Source organism: Bubalus kerabau, chromosome 13 (genome assembly GCF_029407905.1).
Source record: "Bubalus kerabau isolate K-KA32 ecotype Philippines breed swamp buffalo chromosome 13, PCC_UOA_SB_1v2, whole genome shotgun sequence".
NCBI lineage: Eukaryota > Metazoa > Chordata > Mammalia > Artiodactyla > Bovidae > Bubalus > Bubalus kerabau.
Genome location: NC_073636.1, coordinates 82528842 through 82553260, shown reverse-complemented (window position 1 = coordinate 82553260; position 24419 = coordinate 82528842). Strand labels below are relative to the sequence as shown.

At 44.4% G+C, this 24419-nt stretch overlaps 1 long non-coding RNA gene across 2 annotated transcripts in view; it reads right to left on the bottom strand.

Moving 5' to 3' along the window:
- LOC129626132 (uncharacterized) overlaps positions 1 to 24419 on the bottom strand; it is a 67446-nt gene that overhangs the window by 29805 nt on the left and 13222 nt on the right. The window contains exons 2-4 of one of the 2 annotated variants that reach the window (XR_008701781.1): positions 19866 to 19965; positions 10488 to 10606; positions 2074 to 2182 (exon numbers count right to left, since the gene is read on the bottom strand). This is a non-coding gene — a long non-coding RNA (uncharacterized LOC129626132). Of the gene's footprint in view, positions 1 to 2073; positions 2183 to 6982; positions 7135 to 10487; positions 10607 to 19865; positions 19966 to 24419 lie in introns of those variants that run through there. The other variant, XR_008701780.1, reaches the window with a different exon arrangement.

Here is a 24419-nt window from a genome sequence, read left to right as displayed (position 1 = left end):
AGCAAAGATGACCCTGTAGTTGTCTAATAAACACCAGAGTCTTCCCACAATTAAACAAGAAGGCCAGGAAGTCAACATTCAGATCAAACAGGGAAGAGCTAGGCCATGAGTTTGCTCTCCCTTCCTAAGCTCTGGAGCTCTCAGGGTAGCTCTCATCCCGATCAGATCCCTTCACATGGTGCAAGATTTCAGAGGAGGAAAGTGCTGAAAGAAAGAAGAGGGATACCGGAAGATAAGGGGGGACTCTGAGACCTCATTGTTAGCCTTTCCACTTTTTGATGTTTAAACAGAAGGATACATAATAAAGGGGTTTCCCTGAAGACTCAAGCAAGTAAAGAATTCGCCTGCAGTACAGGAGACGCAGGAGACACAGGTTCAAGCCCTGGATAGGGAAGATCCCCGGGAACAGGAAATGGCAACCCACTCCAGTATTCTTGCTGGAACAATCCCATGGACAGAGGAGCCTGGCAGGCTACAGTCCAAAGGGTTGCAAAGAGCAGGACACAACCGAGCAACTAAACACACACATACACCACACGTAACATAATTAAAAATTTTAGAAGAGAAACCTTTCAAATGACAGGTAACAATAGCGGGCATATACCCTGAGAAAACCATAACTGAAAAAGACCTTAACCCTACCCCTACCCCAGTGATCATCGAAGCACTGTTTACGACAGCCAGGACATAGAAGCGACCTAGATGTCCACCAGCAGATGAATGGATAAAGAAGCTGTGATACATTTATACAATGGAATATTACTTAGCCAGAAAAACAAATGCATTTGAGTCAGTCCTAATGAAGTGGATGAACCTAGAGCATGTTATACAGAGTGAAATAAGTCAGAAAAACAAATATCATATGTTAGCACATATATATGGAATGTAGAAAAATGGTGCTGATGACCCTATCTGCAGGGTGGGAGCAGAGATGCGGACAGAGGAGTAGAGACCTGACCTGTGGGGAAGGAGAGGGTGGGCCAACTGAGACAGCAGCACCGGCAGATACACGCTGCCGCGCGGGAAAGAGACAGCCAGTGGGGCGCTGCTGCGTGGCACAGGGGGCTCAGCTGGCGCTCCGTGACCACCTGGGAGGGTGGGGCAGGGCGGGAGGCCGAGGGAGCTGACATCTGTATCCTCATGGCATGAGGTGTACGGCAGAAGCCAACACAACATCGTAAACAATTATCAAATGATGGGTAGGAGTCTGCCTCTCTGGTCAATGACCCCCTGTATTTTGCTGCTGCTGCCTTGACAAAGCATCACGGACTAGGAGGCTTCAGCCTCGGTTATTTGTTTTCTCGTGGCTCTAGAGGAACCGGAAGTCTGAGATGCAGCTCGGTCTCTTCTGAGGGGTGTGAGCAGAGGCTCTGTTCCCGGCCTCCGTCCTGTTTACAGGCAGTCTGCTTCCTGCCGTCACCCGGCCTTCTCTCTGCATGATTCTTTGAACATTCCTCTTCCTACAAGGACATCAGTCATACTGGATTAGGGGCCCCTTAAATGACCTCATTTTAATTTAATTGCCTCTGCAAAGACACCATTCCCCCCCCACCATCTCCAAACACAGCTGCATTCTCAGATGCGGGTAGGGGACGGTTAGGGCGCCACTATGTGAATCTGGGGAAGGTACACAATTGAACCCATAGCACGCTGGTTGCCCATCGCCTGCCTGTGTCCTCTAAAGGTCGCCACGGTTCAGCAAGTTGGTTTCTCTCCAGTTGGAAGGTGTATGTGAAAGTGAAAGTGTTAGTCACTCAGTCATGTCCAACTCTTTGTGACCCCATGGACTGTAGCCGCCAGGCTCCTCTGTCCATGGAATTCTCCAGGCAAGAATACTGGAGTGGGCTGCCATTTACGTCTCCAGGGGATCTTCCTGATCCATGGATCGAACCTGGGTCTCCTGCATTGCAGGCAGATTCTTTACCATCTGAACCACCGGGGAAGGACCCCAGAAGTTGTATATACATGCCCACAAATATATATACATGTGTGATTTTGAAAAGATGTACAGATATTCTATGCACTTCCTTCTTTTCCCTCAAAGCTCTATGTTGGAGATTTTTGTCCACTCACCACATGCAGACCTGCGTTACTCCTTTCAAAGGTGTAGTCTCCTTTTTGACTCCGCCCTTAAGAGTAGAACTGTGAAAAGGTCTTGATCTAGCCCAAATCCTCTTTTTTTCTGTTGGAAAAGGAACATAGCAGCGACAATCCTTTGAATGCAAGTCATCAGAGATCACTCTAGCTACCTAAGCAAAAGGGACTGTATTAGAAGCTGTTGGACGCACACTGACTCAGTCCTCTCAGGAGTTGGACACCTTGGAGAGGACTTTGCAACAGCTGAGGAAGTGCTGAAGGATCAGGAAGCAGAACCTGCTGTTATGACCCCTGTGGAAGGTACCATTTGATCAGGGGCTGCCGAGGAAATGAATGAATTCAGGTCTGCTCTCTTCAATACAACAGGACTGCCACACACGGTGACCGCACACTGAAATGAGGCTTGTCTGAAAAGAGCTGTGCTCTCACTGTGCCAAGAGCCTCCCAGGTGGCCCCAGTGTAAAGAATCCACCTGCCAGTGCAGGAGACCGAGACATAGGCTCAATTCCTGGGTCAGGAAGATCCCCTGGAGCAGGAAATGGCAACCCGCTCCAGTATTTTTGCCTGAGAAATGCCATGGACAGAGGAGCCTGGTGGGCTACAGTCCAGGGGGTCACAAAGAGTCGGTCATTTCTGAAGGGATGAGCACACAGGCTCTGTAAGCATATCATACACCCCAGAACTCAAAGAGTTTGTGCCAGAATAATTTTTATAAAAATTACATGTTGAAATGATGCTATTTGGGACACAGTGAGTCAAATAAAATATATAATTAAGATGAATTACATCACCATATGTAAAATAGATAGCCAATGGGAATTTGCTGCGTGGCTTAGGGAACTCAAGCAACAGGGGCCCTGTATCAACCTAGAGGGCAGAATGGGGTGGGAGATGGGAGGGGGGTTCAAGAGGGAGGGGACACGTGTCCACCTATGGCTGAGTCATGGTAAGGTCTGACAGGAAACAGCAAAATTCTGTAAAGCAATTATCCTGCTATTAAAAAATAAATAAGTTTTTAAAAATGATTTCTTTGGCCTGTTTTTTAAGTCACTATTGGAAATTTTTTAATTGTATAGGTAGTTTGTATTTGTGACCTGAATTGTATTCCATTGGCCCATGGGCAGTAAATATTTCATCTCTGCTGGCTGAAAGCCAGAACCTTGGTATACAGAGTTCAGCTGGCCAAGCTTAGGTCACACACTTGGTGTCTTGGAAGCACCAAGGTGGACCTGGCTTCCAGGTTTACTCTCCCAGTAGGACTGCACATCCCGGGAGAAGCAATGCCTGCAGGGAAATCGTGGGGGGTCAGAGAAAAGGAACTGATGCTGGGGGAGAGACACACTAAACTCCCCACAGAAGCGGTTCGTGCCCGGCGCAGACTAAGCAGCTAAAATGCCCCTGCTGGACGCCTAAGGGGCTGACAACACACCCGTCCCAGTGTGGCATCTCTCGTCCCACTGTGACCTCCTTCATCCGGCCCCGCCTCCGTCCTGCACCCAGCGACACGGCTTCAGGTTACACACAGCTCCATCTTGCTGCCTTCCTGAGTGGCACATGTGGCTCTTGATCTCAGTCACTTTGTGCAGGAGTGCACTAACTGCCATCACGGCTCATTTCTTTTGTTACCAACTCAGCTTTTCTCCAGCTAGTCACAGAGTCTGTTCCGAGACTTCTTAATCTACACTCCCATCGTTAGTGATCTCATCCAGTCTCATAGCTTTAAATACCACATATCATACGGTATTTAGATTTAAATGCCATATATATCAATAACTTCCAAATTTCCATGTGAGTCCAGCACTCTCTCTCAAATTTTAGACTCTGCCAAATACCCAGCTGCCTACTCGGCACCTCCACTCAAGTGACTAAAGACATCTCAAACTCAACTTGTCCAAAGTGGAAATGAAACCACTCCCTCCTGCAGGCTTCCTCACCTCGGGAGATGGTCGCTTCATCTTTCCATTGCTCAAGCCAAAACCTTGCAGCCATCCCCGACTTGTTTCTTTCACAGTCCACACATAATCTGCAAGAACCCTGTCAGCTCTGTGTTCAAACATACCTAAAGTCTGCCCACCTCTCACCATCTCCAATGTCCACCTTGACCCAAGCACCCTCATTTCCCCAGGATTGTTGTGAGAGCTCCCTAGTTGGTCTTTCTGCTTCAGCCTTTATCTACTAACAATGTATTTTAAGCTTCAAGAGGATTCCTTTTTTTTTTTTTTCCAAGTTTTTGTTGTTCAGTCACTCGTCATGTCCAACTCTTTGTGACCTGATGGACTTCAGCATACCAGGCCTCCCTGTCCTTCACCATCTCCCAGAGTTTGCTCAAACTCATGTCCATTGAGTCAGTGATGCCATCCAAGCACCTCATCCTCTGTCATCCCCTTCTCCTCCTGCCTTCAATCTTTCCCAGCAACAGGGTCTTTTCTAAGGGTCAGTTCTTTGCTTCAGGTGGTCAAAGTATTAGAGCTTCAGCTTCAGCATCATTCCTTCCATAAATACTCAGGATTGATTTCCCTTAGGATTAACTTGTTTGATCTCCTTGCAGTCCAAGGGACTCTCAAGAGTCTTCTCCAATACCACAGTTCAAAAGCATCAATTCTTTCGTGCTCAGCCTTCTTTATGGTCCAACTCTCCCATCCACACATAACCACTGGAAAAACCATAGCCTTGACTAGACAGACCTTTGTTGGCAAAGTAATGTCTCTGCTTTTTAATATGCTGTCTAGGTTGGTCACTTAGAGGAGCAAGTGTCTTTTAATTTCATGGCTTCAGTCACCATCTGCAGTGATTTTGGAGCCCAAGAAAATAAAGTCTCTCACTGTTTCCATTGTTTCCCCATCTATTTGCCATGAAGTGATGGGACTGGATGCCATGATCTTAGCTTTTTGAATGTTGAGATTTAAGCCAACTTTTTCACTGTCCTCTTTCAGGCTCTTGTTTCTCTTCGCTTCCTGCCATAAGGGTGGTGTCATCTGCATATCTGAGGTTATTGATATTCCTCCCGGCAATCTGATTCCAGCTTGTGCTTCTTCCAGGTTGGCATTCTGCATGATGTGCATTGCGTATAAGTTAAATAAGCAGGGTGACAACATACAGCCTCGACGTCCTCCTTTCCCAGTTTTGAATTTCCAGCTTTATTGAGATGTGATTGGCACGTAGCAGTGCGTTGTTTCAGGTGCACACGCAATGACTTGGCAGCTGCACACACTGGAGCGTGATTAGCACCAGGTTAGTTAACATCCATTATCTCACACAGTTACCAAGGCCATGGCGATGGCCTTCTGTGTCCTCAGTGACCTAGGACCACCTACCCATTTGCTCTCTGTCCCCTCTCCTTCTCTTCTGCTTGCTCTTGCCTCTACAACCATCCTGGCCTCCTTGCACGCGTGCATGCTAAATCCCTTCAGTCGTGTCCAACTCTTTGCAACCCTATGGACTGTTGTCCGCTAGGCTCCTCTGTCCATGTGATTCTCAAGGCAAGAGTACTGGAGTGGGTTGTCATGCCCTCCTCCAAGGGATCTTCCCAACCCAGGAATCAAACCGATGTCTCTTATGTCTCCTGTACTGGCAGCAGAATCTTTACGACTAGCACCACTTGGGAAACCCCTGGCCTCCTTATTCCCCCTCAACCATGCCAGGCATGTGCCCATGTCCATGGCTTTGCATTTCCTTCCTGGAATTGTTCTCCCTGGAATTCTCTTTATCTAGGTCAGTCGGTCTATTGTGCATCATCTGCAAGTCATTGCTCTAATACCTCCTTTTCCAGGAGGACCTCCTTCACTGCCATGTCCATTTCTCTACATTCTAGAGAAATAGTCATTGACATGGAGCATTTTCATGAGTGCTGAAAGGAAGTGATAATGCTGCGTATTTATCAAGAATCTATCATTGTTTAAAACTGTGAAATGGAGATCCACAAAATACATACTAAATAATAGGGATTATTTTGAGGGGACCTCACTCCTTACCTCAGCTCTCTTCCAGTTACATTTAACCTGCTTTACTTTGCTTTTTTCCTATTGCACTTTTCACTTTCAAATATATTATTCTACTTAACACACTGATTTGCTTATCTGTTTTATTGTTTTTGCCTGGCTTATCCTACTCCTGTGTAAATTCCATAAAGAAAGATTTCTAAGTATTCTAAGTGTCTAGAGAAATGCCCGGCACACAGCAAGTATTCACTGATTGTTTGCTGGATGCGTGAATGAATGAATGACTCTGAAAGACCAAGAATCTGCCTTCAAAGAATTGCAGTCTAAATATATGTCTTCTTAGAACTGATCCTCTGATGAACATTGTTGTTGGTGTTTAGTCACTAAGTCGTGACTGACTCTTTTGTAACCCCATGGACTGTAGCCCGCCAGGCTCCTCTGTCCATGGGATTACCCAGGCAGGAATACTAGAGTGGGTTGCCATTTCCTTCTCCAAGGGATCTTCTCATCTCAGGGATCAAACATGATCTCCTGCATTGGTAGGTGGATTCTTTACCCTTGAGCCACCAGGAAAGCTCCTTATGACCATTACCTTTTGCTAATCATGAATTCCTATTCTTATCTCAGGTGAAGTGTAACTTACCCACCATAAGAAAGAAAGTGTTCAAGGTCATTTGAAGGAGAGAATAAGAAATATATGTTTATTTTACTAACAGGCGATCTGGCGGTTCTCAACCCTTCTCTTTCTACAAGTGCCAAGTGAAGCACCTGCTCCTGGTAGAAAGTGGGTAATGCCCTAGAGCGTTATCCCAACTGCACAGCTCCATCTCTAACGTGGAGAAAAGGCGTTTTGCCTTTTATAATGCTGAATACTCACCCATTTCATGACCTTACCATCTGTTTCCATCTGTGAAATATTTCAAACGACCAAATAACATTAAAATCACCTAAAAGAGTTTCTTTATTAGTGATAAACTTTTACAATTCAATTTAAAGAGTTTATAGCCCTGAACGCTGCGAGGACTGCCATTTTCCAAAGCGCCAGCCTGCTCTTCATCACTGGGTTCTGACAGCAGTCTGACCTTTTCTAACATCTTCACTGAAAGGAGAAGATGTGAAAAACAGATAATAAATGACCATGGCTTTATGGACATTATAATCTGTAACAGTTAAAACAGGTTATGGTTATTAGACCATGGAAAACGATGCCTTATTACATAATTATCTGTTCCATCGTAGGCTGGTTTCTCTTACTGACAAAACATCTTTTATGAGTTTTAAAACTTGCAAAGCCAATAAAACTCTGCAGGAACAAGCTGGATTGCATTCTGCTCAACATATCACCACCATCATCAGAACTGCCAGCCCAGTTCAAAGGCTAGACCCCACAGAGCTGCAGAAGGGCACTGCTGGGTGCTGCAGTTCCTGGGGTACTTCTGGGGGCAGGGCTCCCTCCCAGGGGAGAAACATCTAGGATGCAAAATAGGTTCATCTCCTACAGAGAGGGAGAAAGGGAAGACAAGCCTCGGGATCTGCCCAAGGCACGTCTTCTGATTCAAAACCAAGAATCATAACTAATGAGGGAAATAGACGGTCTTTCACGTACTCCTCCCAAGTCATAGCAAACCTCATTGGTATCAAGACCAACCCGCACCACTGACAAGTTTAGGCTCTTCTTATACTTCTGGGAACTAAAGCCAAGGATATAGGAAAAGGTTAACAGGTAGCTCAACTATGCACTGCCTCTAAATATTTCCTGCTCTAAACATTCTCTCTAATCTTCATACATCTCTTTCTATTCCTTACAGTACCTAAGATAGGACTCAGACAAAAGAACTATTTTGGAAAGTTTGTTAGAAAGCAGAGACATCACTTTTCTGACAAAGATCCATCTAGTCAAGGCTATGGTTTTTCCAGTAGTTCATGTATGGATATGAGAGTTGGACTATAAAGAAAGCTGAGTGCTGAAGAATTGATGCTTTTGAACTGTAGTGTTGGAGAAGACTCTTGAGAGTCCCTTGGACTGCAAGGAGATCCAACCAATCCATCCTAAAGGAAATTAACCATAAATATGCATTGGAAGGACTGATGCTGAAGCTGAAACTCCAATACTTTGGCCACCTGATGTGAAGAACTGACTCATTGGAAAAGACTCTGATGCTGGGAAAGATTGAATGCAGGAGGAGAAGGAGACGACAAAGGATGAGATGATTGGATGGCATCACTGACTCTATGGACATGAGTTTGAGCAAACTCCAAGAGGTAGTGAAAGACAGAGAAGCCTGGCATGCTGCAGACCATGGGGTAACAATGAGTTGGACACGACTGAGTGACTGAATCAACAATAATTTAATTACTACACCTCATAATAACTATTGATACTAGGTAAGGGAAATGCTTCATTCTTGTTTTGATCTTTCTCCAATTGTTTTGAATCATTTTTTTCATTTTTCCAAATGAATTCTATGATACATGCTTTAAGTTCACTGAAAAATCCTGTTCAGTGCAATTCCAATTAAAATGCCAATTAATAGATTCATCTAGGGGAGTCAATACCCATACAACATTGAGTTTTCTTATGCACAAGCATGGCCTCCCACCACTGAATTCAGGTGAATACAGCTATAAAATAGCTCACTATATCTGACAACTAAATTCTGTTATCACAAATCATAACACATAGTACAGTAAGTCCCCTACGCACAAGCCTTCAAGTTGCAGATATGTATTTACATGTCCAAGGTAAGTTAGTTCACATGTGTGGTGTACACTGTCACGGGCATGCACGCTCGACAAGTAGCTGTGCTTCTGTGTGTGTTATTCGATAGCCCTGCACAGACTATAGTAGGACCATAGCTTCGTTTCAAGCCCAGGGTGTCCAGAAGCAAGCGTAAAAGCCGCAATGGTGTAGCTGGTACCGCTGTACTTTCCAAGCACTGCATTGTAAGATTAACTGCATTGTGAGATTAACTGCATTGTGAGATTAAAAATGTTTTCTTTATTCTGTGTTTGTCTTTCATGCATCACTGTGTGACAGTGTTGTGCACCTATGACAGTACGGTGCCACGCAGCCCATGGTGTTAGTTGGGTGTCTAGGCTAACTTTGTGGGACTTAATGAACAAACTGGAGTTATGAACGCACTCTCAGACTGGAACTCATTCATATGCAGGGGACTTACTATATTCAGAAAGATGTACTATACAATACATTAATAAAGTCAACACAAGAATCATCAAAGGAAGTTTTCTACAGGTAGATCTTACTACAGTGATAAGTTTCAGAATGGGATGAGGGCTCTGAGTTGCAATAACTTAACTCCACCTTAAACAAAAGGTTATTGGATAAGATGTCTACACTTCTTCAACAGTAAAGACACATATAAATATAAGTATAGTGTTTGTCAACTACTACTTTAAAATACAAGAAAACTGTGGCTACAGGATGATGGTTTTATTGTATTTATTTGAAAATGACTCTACATTCCATGGGGTCGCTAAGAGTCGGACACGACTGAACGACTTCACTTTCACTTTTCACTTTCCTGCATTGGAGAAAGAAATGGCAACCCACTCCAGTGTTCTTGCCTGGAGAATCCCAGGGATGGGGGAGCCTGGTGGGCTGCTGTCTATGGGGTTGCACAGAGTTGGACACGACTGAAGCGACTTAGCAGCAGCAGCAGCTACATTCTACAAAGGGTAAGATTACATGTGGTGATGCAAAGATATTCTTATTATTTTTCTGAGAGGATAACTGTAAATTCATTTGTTAATCTTATTTAACAAATAAGAGAACATACTTTTTTTTTTTAATCAGTCTGTTTATTTCTTGGAGCACTGAATGTTTTGAATCTGTGGTGAAGAGAAATTTACATATGGCATCTCCAGAAAAAGCTTATTGGAGCAAATAATCTCTGAAATAGACCTCCAATTCCAGCGTCTCGTCGGAGTTTGGACTTACACCTGAAGTTCAGTAAGCAATGGCACTTTCACGTTATCTGTTTGTTAGTCTTGTTCATTGAAAAGAGTAAAACGTGAAATTTAATATTAGGCTGATCTAAATGTTTTTAATAAAAAAATCTAAATTAATAATATCACCAAATATAAAAGTGCAAGATAAAGCAACGTCTGAACAAATTTACAGATATACATGTACTTGTATTTTTAAATCATTATGTAACATCATAAAAATCAGTAACACAAATACTCTGGTTTGAAAACTAAATTTCCTTGTGTTTTTCTGAATTTCACAAAAACAATGCTAGACATGGTATTCAGAGAAGGCAATGGCACCCCACTCCAGTACTCTTGCCTGGAAAATCCCATGGATGGAGGAGCCTGGTAGGCTGCAGTCCATGGGGTCACTAAGAGTCGGACACGACTGAGAGACTTCACTTTCACTTTTCACTTTCATGCATTGAAGAAGGAAATGGCAACCCACTCCAGTGTTCTTACCTGGAGAATCCCAGGGACGGGGGAGCCTGTTGGGCTGCCGTCTATGGGGTCACACAGAGTCAGACAGGACTGAAGCGACTTAGCAGTAGCAGCAGCAGACGTGGTATTACAAATGATGACTGGAAAATTATAGACAAAAGATGCATAAATATACAGAAAGAGAGGAAAATGAGAGAGGAGACAGAAAAAGAATGATTGACAAGGTTTGGGAAATACCTTACTAAAAATTGTTTGGAGTAGTGGATCTATATCTTTAAAAAAAGACTGCTGACTCCGTGGTAAAGAATCCTCCTGCCAAAATGGAAGGCGTGGGTTTGATCTCTGGTCAGGGAAGATCCCACATGCCACGGAGCTACTAAGCCTGCGGGCCACAAGTACCGAAGCCTACACTCTAGACTCCATGTTCTGCAACAAGACAAAACCACTGCCATGAGAAGCCCTCACACCCCAACTAGGGAGAAGCCCCCGCCCCCCACAACCAGAGGAAAACCTGAGCAGAGACGAAGACCCTGCACAGCCAAAAGTGAATAAATATTTTTTAAAACAGATGCTAAAGCCTAATGGTTATTGAAGCTATTTATACAAAATAAATAAAAACGCTGACAGTTATAGAAACTGAATAAAATCAGGTCCCGCCGGCCTCTAGAGAAGAAAGAGTCAAGTGTAGATACCAGGGAACAGGGGACAAAAGACCCATTGTTTATAGAAAGACCTCTGTGAGCACAGACGCTTCCCCCAGAATACAGACTGGTCGTGCGCTGTCCTGGGCCTGGCCTTTGCCATACCTTCAAGCCTGGGCCTGGCCTTTGCCATACCTTCAAGAACAGTGACTTCTGCTGATTTCTGGGTTGTACATCGTTGTGTTTACATGTTTGGAATACATTAATCTTTTGTCCCTTGGACTGCAAGGAGATCCAACCAGTCCATTCTGAAGGAGATCAGCCCTGGGATTTCTTTGGAAGGAATGATGCTAAAGCTGAAACTCTAGTACTTTGGCCACCTCATATGAAGAGTTGACTCATCGGAAAAGACTCTGATGCTGGGAGGGATTGGGGGCAGGAGGAGAAGGGGACGACAGAGGATGAGATGGCTGGATGGCATCACTGACTCGATGGACGTGAGTCTGAGTGGACTCCAGGAGTTGGTGATGGACAGAGAGGCCTGGCGTGCTGCGATTCATGGGGTGGCAAAGAGTCGGACACGACTGAGCAACTGAACTGAACTGAATCTTTTGTGTCCTTTCATCCCCCTCCTAAATTATGCATAATGGTGCTGAAAGGCCGGGGTTCTTAAAGAGTTTTTCTCCATCCAATCTGTACACCCCACACCCTGGAGGAAGTTATCGCATCAGCCCCATCCCAGGAAAGGATTTATGAGGGACTTTTTCACCCATGAAGCCAACATTGGTATTTGAAATCCTGGCATTAATAAATACTTTATTCCCCTCTTTCCAGATTACTCCTTTATAGACACTTGTTTCCTCAATTACATTGCCAGCTCCTTTGAATGTGGCAATTACAGGTTCATTTTTTATCTCCTCCCTCAGCATGGCCCCGTGTAATTTAGGGACCCAAGGGGCATTCATTAAATCAATCCCTTCTATGAATGAGCATATTTTGCTGCCGATATTCAACCTACAATTAGAAATGAGATGTACCTAAATTTTCCAAACTTGTTTCCACTATAAGATCTTCACTCTGGCTACCTGTTCTGAGAAGAACTGTTTCTCCAGGTAATCCAGTGGGTCTTCCCATCACACATGAGGTCTCTACTCCAAAGTCATCTCCTTAAAGAGGTCTTCCCTCACCCCCCACCTAGTATCCAGAGGCATGCAGCCGAGGCTGGCCCCAGGTCCACTCTATCCCTTTTAAGCTGCTTTATTTCCCTCCCTCTGACTCATCACTGCCTGACTTCTGTCATTTATTAACTTGCACACTTGTTTCCTTGTCCTCCCCCACCTCTGTAAATCTGCTTCCCTGGCGGCTCAGTGGTAAAGAACCTGCCTGCAATGCAGGAGACACAGGTTCAGTCCCTGGGTTGGGAAGATCCCCTGGAGAAGGAAATGGTAACCCACTCCAGTATGCTTGCTGGGAAATCCCAAGGGCTACAGTCCATGGGGTCGCAAAAGAATCAGAATTAGCGACTAAAACAACAAACAGAACCACTGCGAGGAAAGCTCTAGAGGAGCAGGGATCTCCTCTGCTCACTCACCTGGGCCCAGGACTGAACAATGGCTGCAGGAGGCTGGGTGCTCACCTCCCCGCAGGCTCACTCGGCTAGCCTCTCTCAGCAGGTTGTGAGTCTGAGAACAATACCACGCGCTGTGTCCCTTCCCTGTCAGCCACAAACCTGGGGGCTTTACACGCTTTCCTGTGTATTTTCAACCTTAACAGCAACCCCATGACAGAAAAATTGTTGGTCACATGTCATAGATGAGGAAAGAGACCAACAGGAACCAGACAGCTCGTTAGAAACAACGTCGGAATTAGGAGCCCAACCTCACTAGCCCTGTATCTGCCTTCTTCACACTAACAATTCTACTTTCCCTGCAAAGCTCCCTCACTCCCGCAAGAGCAATTCCCTAGGAGAAATACCAAAATAATTCTGAACAAATTCCTGGTGGTCCAGGGTTTAAGAATCCACCTTTCGATGCAGAGGACACAGGTTCAGCCCCTGGTCAGGGAACTAAGATCCCAGATGCCGCAGGGCAACTAAGACCCAACGGACCCAAATAAATGAATCATTTTTTTTAAAGAATTGCTAAGTTGGACGTCATTAAAATTAAAAACTTCTACTCTGCGAAAGACAATGTCAAGAGAACAAGAAGACAAGTTACAGTCTTAGGGAAAATATTTGCAAAAGACACACCTGATAAAGACTGTTAATCCGAAATATACAAAGAACTCTTAAAACTCAACATTAAGGGCTTCCCTGGTGGCTCAGTGGTAAAGAATCTGCCTGCCAAGGCAGGACACGTGGGTTGGATCTCTGGCCTAGGAAGCTCCCACATGCAGTGGAGCAACTAATTCCATGTGCCACAACTCCTGAGCCTGTGTGCCGTAGAGCCCGTGCTCTGCAACAAAAGAAGCCCCTGCAACGAGAAGCCCCTGCAGCGAGGAGCCCCCCGCAGCGAGGAGCCTGAGCACCATTATAGGGAGCGGCCCCCACAAGTACAGCTAGAGAAAAGCCTACTTGCAGTGAAGCAGGAAGACTCAGCACAGCCAAAAATAACTAACTAAATAAATACATAAAAAAAATTTTTTAAGTAACTAAAACTGAATAAAAAACAAAACAAAACAACTAAGCGAGTGCCCCTTACAGCACCTGCTCTGCGTCCCCCGTTAGCACCGTGTCTGTGTGGGTGAAACCTAGCAGCGGGCTCTGACGTAGCCTTCTCACGGTAACCTGCTGCTGCTGCTGCTGCTGCTGCTAAGTCGCTTCAGTCGTGTCCGACTCTGTGCGACCCCACAGACGGCAGCCCACCAGGCTCCCATGTCCCTGGGATCCTCCAGGCAAGAACACTGGAGTGGGTTGCCATTGCCTTCTCCAATGCATGAAAGTGAAAAGTGAAAGTGAAGTCACTCAGTCATGTCTGACTCTTAGCGACCTATGGACTGCAGCCCACCAGGCTCCTCCGTCCACAGGATTTTCCAGGCAAGAGTACTGGAGTGGGGTGCCATTGCCTTCTCCGCTCACGGTAATCAGGCGCCTTCAAATTCCATCTCCAGTTCATAAGAGGAAGCAGGAGGCTTGGATTTGGGCTCCTTCTCCCGAACCAGGAGGTAAAGCCCCACCGACAGGCCGACCCTGGCGCACGCTCACGCTCGCGGCTGTGGGAACGGCGCGCCCCGAGGACGCCAGCTGCGGCTCGAGGCGCGGGGACGGGGACTCCTCGCGTGGGGGAGCCCCGTGGCGTGCCATCCTCTGCCCGCTTCCTGGCGTTTTCCGCCCCGGCCTTGGGCAGCAGCTCGGACGCTTCATCTGCCATCTAGAGGCCCTGGGCGCCCGCAGCCCCACTCAAACTCCACCGCTAAGTTCCCAGCATCTCTGCCTGGGTGGCCCTCAGGGCCCCAGCTCCCTCCTGACCTCAGTAAACAACAGGTTCTGCAGAGAAGTCTGTGCGATAGAACCCTCACCCCAAATGCCCACCCCCGCTGATGTCTCCACTCATTCATCCAACATCCTGGGTTGGCCAAAAAGTTTGTTGGCATTTTTCCATACGATTTCATGGAAAAATCCGAATGAGCTTTTTGGTCAGCCCAATACATGTGTCAGATTTCTATGTGGAATTGTAGTGGTTGAACAGGGTTCCCCTTCTACTTAAAGGCGTGCCCTGAAAACCTGTAAGTGGGACCCTATTTGGGGAAAGGGTCTTGGTGGATGTAATTAAAGATCTCAAGATGAGATCGTCCTGGACCAGGGTGAGTATCAAAAAATAAATAAATAAATAAAAAGAAAATGATACACAGACATACAGGGATGAAGGTCACAAGAGGACAGAGGCAGAGACTGGACTGATATGGCCACAAGCCATGAGTGTCTGCCAAGAGCCACCAGAAGCTGGAAGGTCCCAGGGAAGATGCTCTGGAGTCTTAGGACAGACCACGGCCCTGTGGGCATCTTAACGTCAGACTTCTGGCCTCCAGAACTGTGAGGGAATAAGATTCTACTGTTTTCAACCCCCCTGTTTGCAGTAACGTGTTGTGACAACCTTATGAAGCAAATACAGTCATGTTCTCTCAGGATGACGGCAATAATAAATTAAATAAGCAGATACATATGTTATATAATGTCTGGTTGTATGAAGAGTTGTGAGGAGGATTGTTAAAATTCAGGGCCCCAGTTAAATGGCTTTATGTCAGATAAATAATACATAATTCTATAGTCAGCATGCATGCGTGCAAAGTCGCTCAATCATGTCCAACACTTTGCGACCCTTTGGACTGTACCCACCAGGCTCCTCAGTCCATGGGAGTCTCCATGGCAAGAACACTGGAGTGGGTTGCCATGCCCTCCTCCAGGGGATTTTCCTGATCCAGGGATCAGACCCAGGCATCTGACCCATGTCTCCTCATTGCAGGCAGATTCTTTACCCACTAAGCCATCAGGGAATGCCCCAAATACGATGGGACATACTTTGACTAAAAAATGAATTTTTTCTTTATCTGAAATGGAAAGTTTTTAGGCATCCTGTATTTCCATCTGCTAAACCTATCAAACCTATTTATAAAGATATGACGGGGACCAGGCTCTGGGCAGGCCTGAGTGGGTGGTTCTGGAAGGCTCTCTGATGAGGGATATTCGAGCAGAGACCTGGATGAAATTAAAGGCTGAGTCATGCAGCCATCAGGGCAACGGTGCTTCCGGCCCAGGAAACAGGAAGGGCAAAAGGAGGAGGTGGGATATGACAGCAAGATAGCAAACCTCATTCTCTCCTGCAATCCAAAATGTTCCTAAATGAAAAACACGAAACCTGTGTCAAAGTTTTCAGCAAGCTATTGATCTCAGCTTTTAATGAGCTGGACTTAGATTATTTAGATGTCAAGCAGGTCTGGTATCCAAGTTTTATGAGCCTCTTAAATAACCATAGGCAATCCAGCAAGTAATAAAATAAACCAAGGCAGCCCAGAGTTGCCATAGGAAGAAACGTCGACATATAATTAAAGCAGAGCCCAATATTTATGTGCCTTTCTCTGCAACAGATTCATTAACAATAGCTTAAGCTATTTCACTGACTTTCAAATTGCTGGTGCTCCTGGAATCCATTCAGAAAGGGAGGTTTTATTTAATTGTTAAAGTTTTTCTTTCTTCCAAATTACAAAAATGCTCACACAGACACTTGCATGAAGATGCTCACAGCAGCATTTATTCATGGGGGCCAAGAAGTGGAAACTTCAAATGTAAAGCTGCTCCATTTAGTCAATAAAAACACAAGATGTTGGGTTACATTCACATTTCAGATAAACAATGACACATTTTTTTTCTAGCGTAAGTATATCCCACATTATTTGGAAGAAATTAAATTGGGCATTCTGTGTTTAATCTGGCAACCCTGCCCAAATGTCCATTAACTAGTGAATGGACAAACAAAATGTACCAGGATTCAGACAATGGAATGCTCTTTGGCCATAGCAAGGCATGAAGAACTGATATGTGGTTCATCAATGTGGATAAACCTCAAAAACATGCTAAGTGACAGAAGCCAGACACAAAAGACCACATATTGTATGATTTCACTCATAAGAAATATCCAGAAAAGGCAAATCTGTAGAGACAGAAATTAGATGAGTGGTTGCTTGGGGCTGAGGGTAAGGAATGAGGAGTAATTGTAATTGAACCCAGTGCTTTTTGCTGAATGATGAAATGGCTTAGAAATGCTTTATAAAGACAGTGGCACAGTTTGGGAAATATACTAAATATTGTTTCATTGTAAACTTCGATGGTTGAGTTTTAGGGTAAATTACATCTCAGTAAGTTTGGCTGCAACAAATCAAAAAGCAGAGACATGTAAAAATACTAAATGCATCCACCTGTCTCCTTCCTCTTTGAGGTAACCAACGTTATTACACAGTTTGGTGTCTTTTTTTCCACACATTTTTTCAGCTTCTACAAGTAATAGCAAATATTTTTGCACATCTTATACATTTGTTGTTGTTCAGTTGCTAAGTTGTGTCTGACTCTCTGCAGTCCCATGGACTGCAGCGCGCCAGGCTTCCCTGTCCTTCACTATCTCCCGGAATTCACTCAAATTCAAGTCCTTTGAGTCAGTGATGCTATCTAACCGTTTCACCCTCTGCTGCCCTCTTCTCCTTTGGCCTTCAATCTTTCCCGGCATATTACTCTGCAATTTACACTCATATTTTACTATATCATGGACACACCTTCAGGTGAAACTACAGAGATGTATTAAGACATAATTCTTTTAAATCTTCGCCAAATCCATATAAAGCTATCTTACAGTTTATTCAGAGATCTTTTCATTTACTAATGAAGATTCAAACTTTTTCCTCTCTTCCCTTCTCCTCTTTCCTTTCTTCCTTCCCCCTTTTGCCCTTTCAAACTCTGCTTCAACAAACATTTGTGAACATATATCAAAGAGTCACTTAAAATTAGCACAAGGTAAGAATGTCAAGATACCGAAGCATCATTAAAGGTCAAACATTTCACCTCATGTTGAAACTGTGCTCTTAGATTAATTTAGACTTCATATCAAATGATGAAAAGGTTAAATTATGCATCCACTATCACAAACATTGGTTCTTTATTTTAAACACACAAATATGCATTTGTGGCCTAGGTATTAGGCAAGGCATATTTCTCAAATACAGCAGGCAGTACTGAGACGAGATTCAAGCTCTAAAATGCAATGTCAGTGGGCTGTGGGACTCTAGTTCTTTTTATCAAGATCTAGATACAGAGATAAGTAGGAAATATAAAAGTAGAGACCTGTTTATCATATCTCTGAGCATACATGTAAGCACCTGGGGAAAGCTAATGAATTATGAATAATGACAGAATTTATTGTCAACAAGGCAATTTATGAGCATCATTGTATCATTTAAATACATACACGGTACATACCACCGTGGCATCCATTTTCCCAATAATGGAACTGAGTCCTGTGATGTCTTGTTCAATATTGCATAAACAATGGACTCAGGTTTGGACCACAGCCTCCAAATAGCAAGTTCTCAGCACTATTCGCCGGGGCTTTCCAGGTGGCCCATTGGTAAAGGATTCACCTGCCAGTGCAGGAGTCCCAAGAGATGCAAGTTCGATCCCTGGGTCTGGAAGATCCCCTTGAGTAGGAAATGGCACTCCACTCCAGTGTTCTTGCCTGGAGAATCCCATGGACAGAGGAGCCTGATGGGCTACAGTCCATGGGGCCGCAAGAGTTGGACACGACCGAGCCCACAGCACACGCTGTGCTGTTCACTACTGCTCATAGAAGGAATGTTTTGGCTAAACAGTTCTCATAATCTGCTCTGTCCACAGATGTAAGGGGAATCTTGGGACACCAAGTTAAAATAGAACATCATTCCTATCTCCATGGAGAGGGGCCAGTGAGAGACACAGGCACGCAAGCAGAAAGCCACAGCCAGCGCGGCGAGGAAAAGCGGGGTACAGGGCACTCGGGGCACCCTAGCCCCCCGTGAAAGGCTCTCAAGGTGACTCTCGAGTTTTCTTTTTTAAAACTTAGAGTATAACTGCTTATAATGTTGTGTTAGTGTCTGCTGTACAACAGTATGGATCAGCCATAAGTACACATATATCCCCTGCGACTGGGGCCTCCCTCTCACCTCTCAGCCCATCACACCTCTGCAGGTCACCACAGAGCACTGAGCTGAGCTCCCCGTGCTATACTGCAGCTTCCTACGCGTGCTACACACGTGTGTGTCACTGCTTCTCTCTCAGTTCATCCCATCCTCTCCTTCCGCCACCCCCACCATCCACACGTCCCTTCTTACGTCTGTGTCTCTGCACATAGGCTCGTCAGCACCACGTCCCCAGATCCCATATAGATGCTTAGTACACAGTATTTGCCACTTTTCGACTTCCCTCACTCTGGATGAACTCAGTCTGTCATACAGAGTTCCGTTTCCAAAGAGCCTCGTCAGGAGGAAGGAGAGTGGCCCCCCAGAAAGAGGGAGCCATGTGAGTAAGGCTCAGAATTCAGAAACAAGCTGCAGAGCCAAAGGAAGAGCAGCCAGACGGGCTCTTGGAAAGTATACCAGCAAGAAGAGATGGGAGATGAGTGAATCAGGGGGATGCTTTTGGCTGCAAGAGAAAAATCCTGTGGTCATGTATGGATGTGAGAGTTGGACTGTGAAGAAAGCTGAGCGCCCAAGAATTGATGCTTTTGAACTGTGGTGTTGGAGAAGACTCTTGAGAGTCCCTTGGACTACAAGGAGATCCAACCAGTCCATTCTGAAGAAGATCAGCCCTGGGATTTCTTTGGAAGGAATGATGCTGAAGCTGAAACTCCAGTACTTTGGCCACCTCATGCGAAGAGTTGACTCATTGGAAAAGACTGATGCTGGGAGGGATTGGGGGCAGGAGGAGAAGGGGACGACAGAGGATGAGATGGCTGGATGGCATCACTGACTCCATGGACGTGAGTCTGAGTGAACTCCGGGAGTTGGTGATGGACAGGGAGGCCTGGCGTGCTGCGGTTCATGGGGTGGCAAAGAGTCAGACACGACTGAGTGACTGAACTGAACTGAAGAGAAAAATCTAACTATTTAATACATAAGGGGCAGACTCAGTAAGGAATTTATTACTTCACTGAACAAGAAGTCTGCAGGGAGGGCAGCTACAGGGATGGTTACAGGGATGGTTTTGTGAGTTCCAAAACTGTCTTTAGAGACTGTCTCTTACCATATTTCAGTATTACCACCCTCAGGATATTGGTCCTCAGACTTTAGAGTTCCAGGTCTTGCGATGTCTGCACAGTTTATGGCATTTCTTCCTTTCATACCTATATATGGAGGAAAATGAGAGAACTCCTCTAAATTGACAAGAATCATCCAAGTAGACTAACTCTTGTGTCTGTTGGCTAGAATGCAGTCATGTGTGTGCATACTCAGTCACTCTGTTTTGTCCACCTCTTTGCAACCCCATGGACTGTAGCTAGCCAGGCCCTTCTGTCCATGGAATTTCTCATGCAAGAATACTGAAGTGGGTTGCCCATCTCCTCCTCCAGGGGATCTTCCCAACTCAGGATCAAACCCACGTCTCCTATGTCTTCTGTGTTGGCAAGTACATTCTTTACCCCTGAGCCGCTTGGAAAGCCTGAATGGGGTTACATGCTACTGGAGGGAGGTGGGCGGGGAGTGACATGCTAAACCGAGTCACTCAGCAAAAGAAGTGAGATCATCCCATTATAATGGGTTTGGACCAACCAAACTTCACTCCCCAGCTTCCCCTAATGGGCTTGGATATTTGGTGGAGGGAAAACGGGTGCTATTACCAAGGAAGAAGGTGGAGGGCAGCTTGCCCACAGTGAAGTTAGGGATACGACCAAGGGCTAGAAATAAAGGATCTGCACTTTATCGTACAGCTCGGTTTTCCCAAACGTCAGTCCCATGAACACTGTCTTCACAGCTTTTTGCTCTATTCATACATCTTCCCTATATTTGTATTTATCTCTATTGCAACTTTTGTCAAATTTCTAAACTGCCTGTACCATTGTGCATTTGATATTTCTTTTTAAATTACCACCTTTTATGCATAGTAGGTATGAAAATTTTACATCATTTCCAAAGGAAAGATAATATATAACCTGTCATAAATCTAAGGCAAACATATATACTTTTATTTATACTATAAATAATTTATAATAATTAAATACTGACTTGGGCTTTCTTGGTGATCCAGGGAGTAAAGAATCTACCTGCAATGCAGGAGACCCAGGTTTGATCCCTGGGTCAGGTAGATCCCCTGGAGGAGAATGGCTACCCACTACAGGATTCTTGCCTGGAGAACTCCATGGACAGAGGAGCCTGGTGGGCTACGGTCCATGGGGTCACAAAGAGTCAGACATGACTGAGCAACTAATGTACACATACACAAATATTAATTTTTATTGATATTTATATAAGAATGTTCATTATCCATCAACTATATTAATATATTAAGATAAAGACCACATTGAGTGGCATCACCTACTCGATGGACATGAGTCCGAGCAAACTCAGGGAGTCGGTGATAGACAGGGAAGCCTGGCGTGCTGCAGTCCTTGGGGTCCCAAAGAGTCGGACATGACTGAATAAACTGAACTGACTGAAGATGAATACCTAATACAATGCCTATAATGTAAATATATTTTAACACATGATATAACACAAAATGTGATATATATTATACATATATAAACTGTGGTACTCTCTAAGAAAACAGCAGAGCCTATAAATGTACATAGCCAATCTATTACAGCTTTGAAGGCTTTATTTCTTCTGTGCAAATGCCTCTAAAACAATGGTTTCTGCTTTATCCCCAGGGCATAAAAAAATATTAATCACTGGCATAGAGGCCAAGGCATAAAATATGCATCATCTTCATTCCCCTTTTATATTGGATTTTAATTTCAATCAAGGAAGTAAAAGGATTCTTTGGTTGTTGACGTGGTTCTTTCAGACAAAAGGAAAACGTAGTAAATGGTTTAATTCCTCAGCAGCTTCAGCCCTATATTTATCTACAGCACAAAGTGGAGAATTAATGTAATATCACTAGCCTTGAGCTTTCTGAAGATTCTGACCCCTACAGCCACCATCATCTTGCAATATACTTTGACCTATGTATTTTCTGATACCTGACGCTCAGTGGGTTCAAAACCAAATGAAGAGTTATCCTTGCAAAAATAGCCCTTCATTTCCTGCTAATACGACTTCTCACTCAATAACAACAATTACGACACAACTAGACTGTTTTTAACAATAAAATGCAATTACCTATTCTGTGAAAGATTCTGTAATAAATGTTTGACAGTCATTGTCTCCATCAACCATAACAGACTCACTGAGAAACGTACCATCCCACAGAACACTGCACTGAAAGAAACCTACAGAGGGAGGGGACATCCGCGTGCCTACGGCTGATTCATGCAGAATTTTGTAAAGCAATTTATCCTCCAATTAAAAACAGAAGAGAAACTCTCATTCTGCCAAGACCACATACACTAAGGAGCAAAATATCTGACTCAAAACTGGAATCTATTGGAATTTGTCTTTTTTTTTTTCCACTTTCATTTCTCTGGGGAATATTTCTACCTTATGATTCAGAGCTTTCTTTTCATTATAATAGAAACTGAAAACGCTGGATACTTTCTTTCCTCAATGCTACTGCAACTAAGACATCGCAGAACACATGTTCTAAGCTCTGACTTAGACACATCGACTCCAGAATTAGGAGGTATACGGAAGGAGCTAGTAACAGAAGGAAGGCCAGTAAGCTAAAGAGTCTTAGTAACATCCATTCTCTGGGAGCCAGCAGACAGTGGTTCTAGCAGCAGCAACTCTTGAGAGTCCCTGGGATTGCAAGAAGATCAGTCCATCCTAAAAGAAGATCAGTCAATCTTAAAAGAAACCAACCCTGAACATCCATTGGAAGGACTGATGCTGAAGCTGAAGCTCCACTACTTTTGCCACCTGATGTGAAGAGTCAACTCACTGGAAAAGATCCTGACACTGGGAAAGACTGAGGGCAAGAGGAGAAGGAGAAGACAGAGGATGAGATGGTTGGATAATATCGCTGACTCGACATGAGTTTGAGCGAGCTCCAGGAGACAGTGAAGGACAAGAAGTCTGGGTGCTGCAGTATGGGGTCACAAAGGGTTGGACAAGGCTTAGCAACTGAACAGCAACAGCCACCCGGGGGTACAGCGGTGACTTTGGTGGTATAAACCATGTATCCCTGCCCAAGGGCTTCCCAGGTGGCTCAGTGGTAAAAAACCTGCCTGCCAACACAGGAGACACAGGAAATGTGGGTTTGATGCCCAGATCGGGAAAATCCCCTGGAGAAGGAAATGGCAACCCACTTCAGTATTCTTGACTGGAAAATTTCATGGCAAAGGAGGCTGTGGGGCTACAGCCTTAAGGTCAAAGAGAGTCGGACGCTTTTGAAGCGGCTGAGCACACACACATCTCTCCCCAAACAGCTATGAGAGCTATGTCTCCAAAGGACTAATTTGGGGCATTGTTTGTGGCTGCATAATCTCCAAGCTTGTCTTTTGCCCCTTCCAGGGAAACTGTGAGCTACCCAGAATCTTCTAGTAAGTCCTTCCCTGCTAAAACAAAAAAGTGAAGATTTCTGTTGCTTGCAACTAAAACCCCTCAGTGATAAAAGCTTTTAAGGCTTGTTCCAGATCATTTTAGGGTACCTCTATTAACCACTCCCTAACTTCTAACATCTATTTAAAATGTATTTTTGTGGGACTTCCCTGGTGGTCTAGTGGAGGGACTCAGCGCTATCACTGCCAGGGAACTAAGATTCCTCAAGCCGAGCGGCATGGCCAAATGGAAAAATAAAATAAAACGTGTTCTTGAAGAAAAAGAAACAGAAACAGCAATATGGTCTGCTATGACTATTCTTTCCCTCTCAAGCTCTTTAAATCATGTTTGAATGATGAAATCAAAAATTATAACACGGATAGGGTTTTCAGTATGTGAATTCTATGCATAAAGCAACTAGGACATAAAATGCGCAGGGTACAGGGACCCATGTGGCGTCTATATTTCATGTGAAGGGGTAAGAATTGATTCTGAGTATATTGCTAAATGGTATATACACACATGTGTACGTGTGTGTGCATGCTAAGTTGTTTCAGTAGTGTCCTATTGACCACAGCTCGCCAGGCTCCTCTGTCCAAGGGATTCTCCAGGCAAGAACACTGGAGTGGGTTGCCATGCCTGCCTCCAGGGGATCTTCCCGACCCAGGGATGGAACTCCTGTCTTTTATCTCCTGCATCGGCAGGTGGGCTCTTTGCCACAAGTGCCGCCTGAAAGGCATATATATATATATACACAGTCATAGATGAAGCACTAAAAATTTATACAATAATTTTGTCTAGACTTGGGCTTTGCTGATTGAGTTTTATTTTTTTAATCTGATAATTTATTATATATATACACATACACATCTATCTATATAGGCATATCTGTATGTGCACTTAAAGACTTTGTTGTTGTATGTGTTACAAGGGGAAACAATTTTATGCTCCTTATCATTCAAATATTTCTTTTCTCAGCAGCTGGTTGAAAGAATTAAGCCATCTGCTATTTTGGGAAAAAAGAATGAAAATAGTTTTCAATAGTTGGTGACGAATTCATCCTTATTACTACACATTTCCTTGCCTTTCTGACTAATATTTCTGATAACGTACGGAAGTATTCATTGAATCATGATCCATAATTATCACTTCTAAAGTATAAGTA